At 44.1% G+C, this 14,668-nt stretch overlaps 1 protein-coding gene across 3 annotated transcripts in view; it reads left to right on the forward strand.

Annotated features, from left to right (window-relative positions):
- Nucleotides 1–14,668, forward strand: part of SPIN1 (spindlin 1) — a 77,001-nt gene that overhangs the window by 577 nt on the left and 61,756 nt on the right. Inside the window, exon 1 of one of the 3 annotated variants that reach the window (XM_048218275.2) lies at nt 166–255. The exons of 1 other annotated variant lie outside the window; for it this stretch is intronic. The gene's annotated coding sequence lies outside the window, so the exon portion shown is untranslated. Of the gene's footprint in view, nt 1–165; nt 256–14,668 lie in introns of those variants that run through there. One more of the 3 variants, XM_048218276.2, reaches the window with a different exon arrangement.

Here is a 14,668-nt window from a genome sequence, read left to right on the forward strand (position 1 = left end):
CCGCCCTGCCGCCAGGCCCCACCCGCCGTCTGCGGCGCCTGCGCAGTGCGGCCCGTCGGGCCGGGGCCGGGCGGCGCGGCCGGCGCAGTCGGCGGGCGCAGTGCGCGTGCGCCGTGCGGCCGGGGGCGGGCGGCGGCGGCCGCGGAGCGGAGCGGGGGCGGGGCGGCGCCGTCTGGCTCGGTCGGGCCGGGGCGGGAGTGCGGCGCGGGACGGCGGGGCCCGCGGGCTGCGGACGGCGGCCTGGGCGGCCGGCAGGTGAGACCCGCACGCCGCGGGGGAGCGGGCGCCAATGAGGGGGGAGGGGGCGCGGGCGGAGCGCGCTGCGGGGCGGCGGCGCCCGGGGAGCGGCGGCCGGGCCGCGGCGCATTGTCCGGGCGCGGGCGGCGCCTGCACAGCGCCCCCTGCCGGCCGGGCCGCGGGGCGGGGGGCCTCGGGCTCGGGCCGCGCGCCTTTGTTCGCCGCCCCCGCCAACATGGCGGCCGCCCGGCCCGCTCGGCCGCGGGCCCCGCGCGCTTTGTTCCGCAGGCCTGGGCGCCGGCGGGCGGGGGGCGGCGGGGGCGGGGCGCGGGAACGTTGCATAACCCGCCGGGCGGGGCGGGGGACGGGACCCCCAGGCGGGGGCGGGGCGGTGGGGGAGGGGCGGGGCAGGGCAACCGCTAGTCCTCCCTCCCTCCCTGCGGGCCCGGGTCGCTCCCCGCCCCCCGCCCCGGCCGGGGTCTGCCCCTCGCGTCGCGCGGCCCTGCATCCCGGGTGACCTTGAGCGCGCTGCGCCCGGGGCGCCGGGATGAGCCGCACGACGCGGAAGCTTGCGCAGTGCCCGGGGTGGGCTCGCGCACCTCCGCGGACCCGGTTTCGGGGGGGCGCGGTGGAAACGGCCGCGAGGTGGGCGCCCCGCGTCTGTTGGTGCAGCGGGTGGTATTGGCGTGTGTGCCGTGTGGTCGGGGTCCAGGTCTGGACGGGGAATTTCCGTGCACGCTGGGGCGGCACACGCAGGTTGCGGGGCTGTGTTGTTGAGGACATCAGGAGGCAGCACAGGACACCCTCAGCCGTGTGACGCGCCTGGAGCCGGGGACCACAGGCCTGCCGAAATGCGAACACCTGTAACTTTCTGTGTTGGAATTTTCTGGAAGGAACTCTGCAGTCTGGAAGGGTGGACGGAGAGGGCAGTCACAGCCTTCTGCATAGCTTTTGTTAGGAAACGAAAATCAAGCCTGCACTTGGGTGTTCCCAGGGCGGGCCAAGTTTGTGAAGGTCCTCAGAGGTGGTGACATTTCAGACGGTGTCAGAGGAAAGGGGGAGGCTTCTCCCAGCCTTGGTTGGTGGGCAAGCACCCCCAAGTTGAAATCGCCAGGAATTTACATTAGATTTTATGATAGCAAGTAAAGGTCGCACAATTTGTTTATGTCAAAATTATAGATAGTAGGTATTAGCTTCTTGTGAGATATAACAGAATTTTTCATCTTGAGTAGCGAAGTAATGTTAAGATGTTGCGAAATGGGTAAGGCAAGAAAAGGCCTTCCAGTTCTTCATGTTTGTAATTTTTTAAAAAAGATTTTATTGATAGACAAGAGAGGGAACACAAGGGGGGAGGGGCTGAGGGGGAAGCAGGTTTCCTGCTGACCGGGGAGCCGGATGTGGGGCTTGATCCCAGGGCCCTGGAACCATGACCTGGGCCCAAGGCAGACGCTTAACGACTGAGCCACCCAAGCGCCCCAGTTCTTTATGTTTGACTTAGAATTTTTTTTCAAAGACTTTGGCGGATCCCAGGAATTTCGCTGGTACTGCTCCGACAGTACCTTCAGTTCTAATTCACAACATGGTAACAGTATTTACTTAGTTTTGGATTATCTGAAGCGGTGTTGCTTAAGGTGGTGTGTTTATAATGCTAGTTCTAAGAGATGCTGCTGGAAAAACAAAGGGTTCCTTGGTCACCTCAGCTTGGGAAACAGTGCTGTGTTCTGCCCTTCCTTAGGCTCAGAGTTCACTGCATCGAATTAAGAGCTCTGAGAAATACTATATTGTTTCCGCAGTTGGCTGCAGATCTTGTTTTGTTTTGTTTCAGCATCCATGAAATCCAGGTAACAATGAAACGTTGGTCGTTGCTGTCCTCGCAGTGCATCTTGGGTAGTGGTACCTGTGCCTTCATTGTGAACTGGGAGGTTGGTGTGGTTTCTGAGTGCCTGTGCATCTCATGGACAGTATCTCAAATCTGCTCTTAGTCTTAAGATATGAGAATTATTAATTTGAAGTTGTAAGTGGAGAAATTTAATTACAGTGTTTTCACTTCCCAGTGACTTCACTTGATTGCCCACACACTCATAACTTGACTTGCTGCACTCCTTAATTGTTAGCGTTTTTTTCCTGGTACATTAAAAATACGTGGTAAGGATACTGTTTCTGAAGAATTAATCTCATGGGTTATTTACAGACTAAAAATAATGTTGTTGAGTATTTCTTCTGGTTTAGCTGTTAGCAGGGTCTTGATTTGCTGAGAAAGCAGTTAATACGTATCTATGTAAATACTTCCTTATATTTATTGATGCTTAATTAAATGTTTTCTTTCCCTGTTCCTTGAATGAGAACAACTTGGAAGAGGGAAGCAGTTATTTTGCCCAAGTATTTTGTTCGGTCTGGCAGACATTGTGGTCTTTGTGAAAAGGCCATGCGCTCTGGAGTTGGCCCTGGAGGTAGCGTTGCCTTCAGCTCCGGAGAGTCTGGGTGGAAATGCAGCCCCACTCGGTGCTGGTCTGAAGCCATGCAGCAGATCCCTCCCAACCTCGTGGACTTGCCATTTCTCAGCTGTAGACTGGGAGGATTCGTGTCCTCTGAGGCTATCGCGAGAATTAAGTGGATTTGTAGGGTTCCTGAAATGCATTAGCTACTGCCAGTCATTGTTGATTTCCTTCCTTCCTGCTTTTGAACTTTGCTGTAGTTACTAGCATGATGTATTTAATGTTGAGGTGAACAGTATTCAACAGTTTGTGTTCCAGTATTCAATGTAATTTTTATTTCTTTGTTGGGTGCTTATGGCCTTAAAATTGCCGTAAGTTCTTACAAAAATGAGTCATGTGTGGGCAAATACATAAAGATGCGCGGCCTCGTAGACCTTACAGTCTGGTAGGGAAGGTATGCATGCACGTGATGAGGGAATTCAATGCGGAGAGCATCTGGAAGAGAAGGCAATGCTCCAGCAGGGTCAGGAGTGTAGAGCAGGAGAGCAAAGTCGTCTAGGTAGAGGGACAGGAGCAGCAGAGGCGTGTGGAGGGTGTCTGAGACCATTTTGGATTTGAATCCCAGCCAAATATTGCCCCGTGTTAGCGTTTACTTCTGTGAGTGTGTTTATCTGTTGAACAGGATGAGAACACCTATGTCATCAAATGTAAGCTTCTAGGGCTCTGTAGTAGGTGCCCCATGGGTACCGATGATGGTGATGGTGATGGTGATGACGACATTACCATGCTGACACCACCTTTAGTTTGGTATGGCTGTGTAGCATGAATTTGGGGCCAGATTTTACATAATTCTGTGTATCCCGTCAAGGCAGCTGGTCTTTATCCTGTGTGTGAGGAAAGCCTTTGGAAGGCAGTAAGCAGCACGAAAGGTGCACTGAAGGAATCTGCCGGCACAGGATGTCTAGTCCAGCCTGTGGGAGGTGATGGATGAAGTCATTTGGGACAAGGGGAAGTGGTCTGGAGTCTCTAGAATGTTAAATGTGTTGAGTTTGGGGGTGGGAGGAGTGGAGGGAGAAAGATCCATTCAACATGAATGTTGTTTTATCCACGTGTTGACAGTGTAAGTAGACTAGGAAAGCACTTTTTACACCATTTTAGATATTTTTAGATCATAGTAATGTCTTTAAAAAAAAAAAAAAAGGGCAGGGACGCCTGGCTGGCTTAGTCGGAAGAGCATGTGACTCTTGATCTCTGGGTCATGAGTTCAGGCCCCACGTTGGGTGTGGAGATGGCTTAAATAAATAAAAATAAAAAAGGTAGAACAATTTTTTTTTAAAAAAACCTAGATTGTATTTGTTTATAATAAGTTCAGTTTGCTTATAGTTATATTCTTACAGCATAGGTGTAATTTTTGGACCTGTTTTTGGCCTGTGTGTTTATCTGTAAATGAGCTCTGGTAATCTAGATACATGAATCTATGTTTATAGATTTATATGTGACTGTATGTTTATATATTAACTAGTTATATATCTTAGTATTAATTAAGTCCTGACAAGTGATCAGAAAGTCCTTTTTTCTGTGTACAGGGTTGGGTTGTTGTGAGTTTCTTTTCACTTTTTTCTGTTTTTGAAACCACTGTGGACCTGTGGATTTTTGTGTATTCAGTGTGTTTTAATCAAGTAGTCCTCATTCTTTTTCTTCAGCTTGTCCTCACTTGGTCATGGTGCAGTCTCTTCAAGCTGGATCTCTTCCCTGGGATGCCACCTCATTAATCTTTGAACCATTTCTTGCTTTCTGATACTAGATGTCTAAGACTTTGTGCTTTCCTGATCAGCCAGTTTTTTTAGCTCTTTTTATTGGGGGTTGGAATTTAGATACCAAAATCTGGTGCAGTGTGTCTGTATTGTTAGTGGGATGCCTCTACTTTCATGGGACAGATGTGGGAAATACATAAAATTTGATTTTGTATTGATATTTTCAATTTAAATTTAACATTGCAGAGCTATTACTTTGAGTTTATCCTTTTTTCTCTAACGTTGAAGATTTGCATTCTTTGCAACGTTACTTCCCTTGTTCTGCAGTATATAAATGATGTTGGAAAATGCCAATAACAGTTCTTCCGTTCTTAAAAGTCCTTAAAATGTATCCACGTAAGGATGCGCATTTGACGTTCTGAAGGATAAAATGATCTGAAAATATTTTCTTTCTGATAATGTTACCAGTTTAATTATTAGTTTGGTTTATTTGTGTGAAATCTTCAGGTCTTAATGATTGCATTAATTTTTTGTTTAATTTTTTTTTTTAATTTTAGTATGTAAAACGTGTATGTAGTTCCAAAGTCAAAGCTGTGTTACAGAGGTATGTTCGTAGTCTTCCCGTTGCTGTCCCTGCACCATTTCCATAGTGCCCTATTTCTGTTTCCGGTTTCTTCTGCAAATAGAAGCACAGACACATATTTTTATTTCCTTTTCATTTTTAAACAGACGGTAGAACTGAACACTGTTCTTTCTTTTTTACTTAATATGTTCTGGAGATTGCTTTATATAAGCTCTTTTCCATTCTTTTGTGTTTGTAGTTTCCCGATGATGAATATGGGCTGTTTATATTCTGTTGCTGTTGTAAATGTTGCTGCAGGGAATAACCTTGTGGATATACGTTTTTTGTATTTGTGCACGTTTAGCTTTAAGATAGTGAGATTATTGGGTAAAAGATAAATGTGTTTGAAATTTGTTTAGTGTCAAAAAATTAGAGATTAAAAAGGTGGATCTGATTTTGTCACCCTTTTACTTAAAGCTCTCAATGGCTTTAAGTACTGTATTTAGTAACATGATCCCAAGGGCATCCATAATTTCTGTCCTTTGGAGTCTCAGCCTCACCTTGCACCACATCTCCCCTTGCTCTCCTTGCTCCAGCCATGCCTGTCATTCTTCTGTGCCCAGCACCTTCGTCACAGGGCATGTGGCACTGTTTCTTTCTCCTCTGCCTGAAATGTTTTGTTTTTTTGTCCTATTTCAGTTCTCCCTAGTTTTCCTTTAGAGTTTGTCTCAAGCATCACCTTTTCATGAGATTGTTCGTGTGAGTTTGCAGATTTTCATGATAAAGAGAATAGTCTAAACAACTCTGTATATCCATCGTACATTGCAACAGCCATCAATTTTCTGAAGTTCTTGAGTTTTTTTCTTGACTTCAAGTTGTCTTACAGACACTACTGTCCTTACTGCTACTTAACAAAATTACAGTGTAAATTAATGTAACTTAGTGAATTTTCATTTTCTCTGGAAGGTTGAGCTTTGTGAAAGCAGAGACTGCTCCTGTTTTTGCCTATAATTACTTTCCTAGTTCTCAGCGTAGTGCCTGGGTTGTTGAGGACTCAAGCCCTCCTGGGCAGTTGTCTAAGGAGAGAGATGGATGCTGTGTAGTTATGTCTGGTTTGCTCTACGGGACAGATTAAAAGTTGTGTCTGTTCTGTTGCCTCTGACTTTAGTCTCGGAGCTGACCGCACACATGGCCCAAGAGGTAGGACTCGGAACCTGGGGAAAAGACGAGCCACTGCAGCAGCCTTGCAAGGCCAGCTCTAACTGGCCTCGGTGAGGGGAACCAGCAGGCCCGCGGACGCAGGCTACAGATGGGCTACACTCTCTGCCTGCTGTACCAGAAGCTTTCTTGTGGCCCAAACTAGAAACCAATGGAAAAGGAAGTTCTGGGAAATGCGGTTCAGTCTAGCCAAGTTAAAACGTTACAAAGCAAAGTGATGAGCTCAGGGTTTTAAATTCCAACTCAGGTTCCACATAAGGCGCCTGAAAGTTTCTGCGACTGCCTTAAAAAAATGCAGATTGAATTCCAAATTCATAAGCAAGAACATTGATTGATAAGGAGTGGAATCCTAAAAATTAGATTAGGAAACATATGGTCAGATCCTGGTTAAGCTGGAAACCTAAATTCTGCTGTGCTAACTTTGCCAGTAGAAGCAGCTTTTCCAGCCCCTGTGTGAGGAACTTAATCTCCCTTTGCCTGGCAAACCTGTAATTGCTCACCCTCCCCCAAGGATCGCCTCAGCAGGCCCCAAAGTAGGAGGTATAGAGTGTGACTCATGAGGAGACCCAAAAGATTGCCTGGTTTGCCACCATATTGGTAGGACTTGGGGGGTATTTGTGGGAATGGATCTTAAGGGTGTGGGATAATGGTGGAAGGGACGTGAAGAACATGGGTTAGGCTGAATTTGTTGATACCGGCTTATAAGCAGGCATTCTGGATCAGTTTTGTGTAGCTCGAGGAATTAGAGTGCTGCTTTACTTCCTGAAACAAATAGAAACGTGGTCTGTCTAAGCAAAGCGGAGAAGCCAGATACTGTGGAGGAAGAAGGCATCCAGAGGTTTAGGGAGATTGGAATGTTGGAGCCGCTTTGTTGTGAAAGACCTCACTCACCCTGGGAGGATTCAGAGCTCATGGCTTATATTGTAGTTGCAAGGGGAGCCCCAGTATCTTGAAGAGCTCTGGTCACTCTTCTCAGTGGGAACTGCAGGATCTGTAAATGCAGTGGTGATAGTGGGCTCCTGGGGTGGCATGTCTGTGCAATGGTCTTGTTTTATTTTATTTTATTATTTTTTAAAAATATTTTTATATTTATTTGTGAGAGAGTGTGAGTGGGGTGAGGGGCAGAAGGAGCAGCAGATTCCCTGCTGAGCAGGGTCATGACCTGAGCCGAAGGCAGATGCTTAACCACCCAGGCGCTCCATATTTATTTATTTTTTTAAAGATCTATTTATTTATTTTTCTCTAGACCGAGCAAGCAGGGGGAGAGGAAGAGCCAATCTCCAGCAACCCCCCGCCCCCATCATGGAGCCCAGTTTGGGGCTCCATCCTTTGACCCTGAGATTATGACCTGAGCTGAAATCAAGAGTCGGATGCTCAACCGACTGAGCCATCCAGGTGCCCTGGAATGGTCTTGTTTTAATTTAGAATTAGTATTTGGATTGCACCTAACAGTAATTTCTTTGGCTTACTCTGGTATTGTTTAATCCTGTAAAGTTTTTTCTTTAAATTGATTCAGTAAAAGAAGTGATCCTATGAACTTCCATTTATAACTATTTTTCATAACTTTCTTTCAAAGATCATTTATTTGTCACAGAGAGAGAGAATGCACAAGCAGGGGGGAGGGGCAGAGGGAGAAGCAGGCTCTCTGCTGAGTAAGGAGCCCGATTGCGGGACTCGATTTCAGGACCCTGGGATCATGACCTGAGGTGAAGGCAGATGCTTAACCGACTGAGCCACCCAGGCGTCCCACTTTTTGTAATTTCTAAGATGTTAGTCTAATAAAGTAAGATTCACCTAAAGTATACATAGGTTTTCAATAAATTGTGTGTTTTTTGCGGCTGCAATTTCATAGAACCTCTTTGGAAAGTAGTTTCACTATATTTAGACACTTTCAAAAAAAGATTTTATTTTAGAGAGTGGAGGAGGGACAGAGGGAGAGAATCTCAAGCAGACTCCCTGCTGAGTGCAGAGTTTGACACAGGGCTTGATCCCAGAACCTTGAGATCATGACCTAAGCAGAAACCGAGAGTCTGATGCTTAACTGACTGAGCCACTGAGGCGACCCTATATTGACGTTTTTATTTATTTATTTATTTATTTATTTATTTATTTATTTATTTATTTATTTATTTAAAGATTTTATTTATTTATTTGACAGAGACAGCCAGTGAGAGAGGGAACACAAGCAGGGGGAGTGGGAGAGGAAGAAGCAGGCTCCTAGCGGAGGAGCCTGATGTGGGACTCAATCCCGGAACGCCGGGATCACGCCCTGAGCCGAAGGCAGACACTTAACCGCTGTGCCACCCAGGCGCCCCTATATTGACATTTTTAAACGCTCATACTGTTTGGCTTAGTGGTTCCACTGATAGGAATTTGTTGTATAGATGCATTTGCACGAGTATACAAATGTAAGTGTAAGATTTTTCATAATAGTAGTATTTGTGATATGACAAATTTGAAACACCTGTCCAATATTGGGGTTAGGGCAAAATAAGTGAATTTTATATCCATACACTGGAATGTCTTGTAACTATTACAAATAAGGAAAATTTTACTGTACTGTGTGGGAAACAAAATATTTAGTAAGAAGCGAATTATAGAACTATGTTCTTGCTTCTGTGTGTGTACTTTAAGATATTTGTCTTCTGTCTATGCTTTAAGTATTTGCATAAGGGTATGTTAGAATCATAGCAGTCTTATAATTGGTTAATTCTGGGGGCGGGCTGATGGAGGAAGGTGAGAGGAGGGCTCTGGCTAACATAGTAGCAGTTTGTCTCTAAATAGCTTAATCTGAGTTAATAGTAGCAGATTTACCTTAGGTTTGAGGACTCTCGACTTCAGAGTCTAGCTCTGTGTGTGTGTGTGAGAGAGAGAGAGAGAGAGAGAGAGGTGTATAGAAGTAGTGGCACAGTCATTGTGTGACACACTGTGGAACTGTTCATCATGAATTTCATTTATGTGGTCACTAGAGTTGTAGTTTCTCTTTCATGTATGAATTGTACTATTCATGGGCCTTTATTCTCTTGTTGATAAACATTGGATGTTCCCAGTTTGAGACTGTTAGTTCAGGTCTCCCAAGAACCAGTGGACAATAAATTTGGATCAGGTTTGTTTGTTTATTTGTTTATTTAAAAGGTCTTACGAGAGAGAGAGAGAGAGAGAGAGAGCGCGCGCGCGCGAGCGCACAGAGGGGGAAGGGGCAGAGGGAGAGGGAGAAGCAGACTCCCCACTGAGTTGGGAGCCAATGCAGGGCTTGACCCCAGAACCCTGGGATCATGTCCTGAGCTGAAGGCAGATGCTTAACTGACTGAACCAACCAGACATCCCAAGTTTGGATCAGATTTAGATATAGTGGGGGAAGTACATGTGTGGGCATTGTCAGCACTTTGGAGGTCTGCTGCATGTGGAGGAGGAAGGGATGAAGAATGTTTGGAGGCAAAGTCTGAAGAAAGTTTAAGCAAGGCCAGAGAAAAGTCTTCCTGCAGGAATAAGCTTGCTTTAGTATTCTACCTGTGGCTGGTCATTGGCTGGAAACAGCCTGTGGGAAGTGTGGTGCTGGTGTGGAATGTGTTGGTGAGTTCAGAGTGGAGCAGCTCTCCATGGTAGGTGATGCCAGAGGCTCATTTTCATGGCTGTCAGAGGGCTCACATGAGTGGACTTGCTGTGAACTTTCAGGTACATGTTTCTTGCATACTTTTGTGTTCAGTACATTTAGGAGTAGAATTGCTGGGTCATATATTAGGTCTGTGTTCAATATTAGTAGATAATGCCAAAGTTTTCCAAAGTGGATATATCAGTTTCTATTTCTAGTACAATGAATAAATACATCCTTGTGGCTCTACATCCTCACCAATATTTGGTATTGTTGGTCTTTGTAATTTTAGACATTGCAGTGGACGTGTGGTAGTATCTGGTTCCTGCTTCTTGAGTTAGATGTGGCCATGTGTTTATCTTGGTCAGTGAAATGTGAGCAGAAGAGACTCATCACATAAACTTCAAGAGCAGTGGTGAGATTTGCCACATCCCTTTTCTCTTGCCAGTGATCATGTTTCCAGATGGATCTTCCTGCAGTGCTGGTCTTTTATGTGTCTACAGTGAGCAGAAAGCAGGGTCGGGGGGGAGAAACGAGGAGGGAGGAGTGGGCAGGCAGGGGTGGGAAGTGGGAATTATTTTGGGTTAAGTTTTCTTAACTAAGATTTCTGGGGTTTGTAACCAAAGCATACTTAACATAACCTGACAGATAAATCTTTTTAAAAAATAGACTTTATTTTTAAGAGCAGTTTTATTTTATTTTATTTTATTTTATTTTATTTTATTATTTTTTTTTATAGATTTCATTTATTTATTTAACAGAGATAGAGACAGCCAGCGAGAGAGGGAACACAAGCAGGGGGAGTGGGAGAGGAAGGAGCAGGCTCATAGCGGAGGAGCCTGATGTGGGGCTCGAACCCAGAACGCCAGGATCACGCCCTGAGCCGAAGGCAGACGCCCAACCGCTGTGCCACCCAGGCGCCCCTTTAAGAGCAGTTTTAAGTTCACAGAAAAATTGAGCAGAAATTACAGAGTTCTCCTGTACCTCCTGATCCCCTTACCACCCCCCAGCCTCCCCCATTGTCAACATCCTGCACTAGGTTGTACATTTGTTTGTTACAGTCACTGAACCTTTGTTGACACATCATCGCCATTCTAAGTCCATAGTTTTATGTTAGTATTTACTGTTGGTGGTGTATAGTCTATGAGTTTTGCTAAATGTGTGGTATGCATCCACCATTATAGCGTCATACACAGTGGTTTCACTGCTCTAAGAATCTTCTCTGCTCTGCCTATATATATTTTTTAAGAATTTATTTATGAGAGAGGGAGAGTGTGAGAACGCGTGCACATGAGTATGGCGAAGGGCAGAGGGGGGAGCAGACTCCCTGCTGAGCAGGGAGCTGATGTGGGGCTTGATCCTGGGACTCTGGGATCATGATGTGAGCTGAAGGCAGATACTTAACCTACTGAGCCACCCAGGTGCCCCTCTGCCTATGTTTCTGTCTTAATTCTGTTGTGGTCAGAACACTGTTTAAAAGCTTATGAAATTTTTGAAGCTTGCTCTATGGCCCAGGATATAATGAATTTTGTAAATGTCCACTGTGTGCTTGGAAAGAATGTGTTTCTGTGTTTGTTGGATGCAGTGTCTATATATGTTGGTTCAACTTGGCTAGTCATGTGGAGTTTAACATCCTTCTTAGTTTTTCCTTTTAGTTTACTGGTTGTATTGCTTAGCAACAGAAATGTATTAATACTGTGAACTTGCATTTGTTCATTCCTCCTTAGTTTTGATAGTTTTTGCTTTATGTATTTGGAGGATATGTTGTTAGGTGCATACATGTTTAGAGTTGTATGTCTTCCTTATCAGTTGAGGTTTTAAAAATTATTAAGTGTCCCTCTTTAAGACAAAAGCAGTGTTAGGATAAAGTTTATTTAGCTGAATATTAATGCAGCTGCACTATCTTTTCTCTGGTTAATATGTATAATGTATGTCTTTTTTTTATCTTTTATTTTCATACTTTCTGTGTATTTATATTTTTGAATGAGTCTGTTGTCATCAGTGTATAGTTGGAATTTAAATAATCTAGCCTGACAATATTTCTTACATTTGGAACATTTGGTCTGTTGACACTTGACAAAATCACTGACATAGTTGGGATTAAATTTTATCTTAATAAGTATTTTCTCTTTATTATACTTGTTCATTGTGCTTCCTTCTCTCCTTTTTTGTTTTTCTTTGGATGCTTTTTTTTTCTTTTGTTAACTTGGAAGTTATTAAAACACCTGTTGCTTTTGACTTCTCAAAATGTAATATTTGGTTATTTCCCTCTCTTTGTGGGCACTTAAACTCCATTTATCTCATTTTTCACTTATATGTCACTTGTGCTCCTTTAATTCTGTATTTATTTTATCCTAGGAAATTATTAATTTTATAATCAATAACCATTTAGATTTATCTTTCTCATTGTTCTTCATTCATTGCTGTAATTCCAGTCCTTCATCTTTGAACATTGTCCTTATGCCTGAGGAACCCTTTGTGTTTCTCACTTGTTGTATGACTGCTAATAGTGAATTCTCTGATTATGTTAGCTAAAAATTTCACAAGTTGATTTTTTTCCAGGGGATAATTTTGATGTGTATTGAATTGCCTAACTTGTTGATTTTCTTTTAAGGTTGTTGAAAGAAGCTCCTGAATTACATACTCGGTTTCTCTTCTTTCTGGGAGAAGTAAGCTGTCAGTTTGATATTTACTCCCATGAGTAGAATTTCTTTCTTTCTTTTTTTTTTTTTAAGATTTTATTTACTTGACAGCGAGAGCACAAGCAGGGGGCGCAGGCAGAGGGAGAGGGAGAAGCAGGCTCCCCACTGAACAAGGAGCCCGATGTGGGACTCGAACCTAGGACTCTGGGATCATGACCTGAATCGAAGGCAAATGCTTAACTGGCTGAGCCACCCAGGCACCTGGAGTTTGTCTTTTTTTACTTAAGACTTTTATGGGGTTTTTTGGTCTTTAGTTTTCAACAGTTTTACTGTGATGTCTGTAGGTATGTATTTCTTTTTATATATATTTTGTTTTTGTAGGTGTAATTAAATCTGTATTGAAGTTGTTTTCATTCTTTTGAAAAGTTTGTAGGCACCATCTTTTGAAGTGTTTCTGCTGCCTGCCTAACACCCCCTTCTCAGAATCCACTGAAAGCATATTAGAGCCTCTCAGTTTCTTAATCCTCTCCGTGCTTCATTCAGGATATTTTCTTCTAATCTCTCTTTGTTCACTAATTTTTAACAAGATTAGCCTACTGTGAATGTCATCCATTGAATTTTCTGTGCTGTTTTCACTTCTGGAAAATTCTGTTCTTTGATATCGTCAAAGGTTTGGAATAGCTAGAGTACAACTAGTGAATAACTGAAGTGTTAATTAGTAAAAGTTTGTTGTGCACACACCAAAGATAGAGTTTCAAACGAGAAGCACTGAAGTCAACATAGAATGAGGGTTAGGGGTATATTATTATAAAGAAGCGTATATAGTGAGAAGGCAGTGACAGTGTAACTTGTAGAGTGATTAGTTACAGTATTAGAATTTTCTTAAATGGTATGGAATCGATCAGCATTTACCTCATATCAACCTTGGGAAACACTTCAAGTTTTGCTTGTGATTTTTCAGAGGCACAGGAGTGGAATGGTCCAGATCAAGTTAGCCTTGCCAAGTAAGCTGAATAAAGCTTTGCCTGCATGACTAAACTGGTTCTGTCTGCTCAGGGGATCTTCAAGGCTGGTCTCTGCCTGTCTTTGATTTCAACAGTTCCCCCCTTTTGGTCATTCACTTAGCAGGCTGAGAGTATGACCAGCCATTATAATGTTCCTGGTTACTGCCGCTGATGTAGTCAGGCAGAAGAATAAGCACATTTGCTGTTTCCATTAGTTGAGTCATCAGGCTGGAGGTCCGTGTACTCACTGTCTTTATCATTCATGTGGTTATTGTTGATATCATTCAGTTGTTCATCCTGATGGATGGTATTTGTCATGTGAGTGGCTGCCGGTAGGCATTTAAAACCTTCAAGAGATTGCCGTGCACTAGACGGGTTAATATGATGACTGTGAGGAGAGCAATAGCCAAAGATTGAAAAATTTCCCAGAGCTGGGATTCCCAGGAGCTAAGATTTAACCAGTCAAATAAATCAGATGGGTTATAATCAGATTCAGGTTTTACCTAAGTCAGTTGACATTTTTTAAATGATTATGTAGAGCACAGCATAATGTATAAGCAAACACTTATATGTTCAGAATATGTAGGACAGGATGAACGAGAGGGTGTTGTATTTCAGAAGGTGGTGTTGCGGGGGGGCTTCCCTGTAAATTAGGCCTCTTTAAGATGAGATTGATCAGGTAGTTTAACGAGAGTCACTTCTATGGGAACAAAAAAAAAGTTTAGTAGTTTGAGCAAATTAAAAATTCTGTTCTGTGAATTTGACGAGCAGCCAGTTGAGGTTTGTTTCTTTTCTTTTTTTTTTTTTTAAGATTTTATTTATTTATTTGACAGAGAGAGAGGGAACACGAGCGGGGGGGGGGGCAGTGGGAGAGGGAGAAGCAGGCTTCCTGCTGAGCAGGGAGCCCGATTCGGGTCTCGATCCCAGAATGCTAGGATCATGACCTGAGCTGAAAGCAGACGCTTAACGACTGAGCCCCCAGGCGCCCCCAGTTGAGGTTGCTAAATGTAGGGTTCTGAGCATCTTCAGATGGAGTGAGGGCAGATAGTGGCAACCTGACAGATTTTCCTGGTTTGCAGCAACAGTGTTCTCGGTGATCTTCCTGAGCAGCCTCATAGCAACAGGCATGAAAACTGCCCACACATGAGCAGTGTGGTTCCTCTGAAGTTGCTATCAGGTTGTCCAGCTTTAGCTTACATGGCTTTAGGAAAGAGTCCGTTTTAG

The sequence above is a fragment of the Ursus arctos genome, unplaced genomic scaffold (assembly GCF_023065955.2).
Source record: "Ursus arctos isolate Adak ecotype North America unplaced genomic scaffold, UrsArc2.0 scaffold_33, whole genome shotgun sequence".
In the NCBI taxonomy this organism is placed as follows: domain Eukaryota; kingdom Metazoa; phylum Chordata; class Mammalia; order Carnivora; family Ursidae; genus Ursus; species Ursus arctos.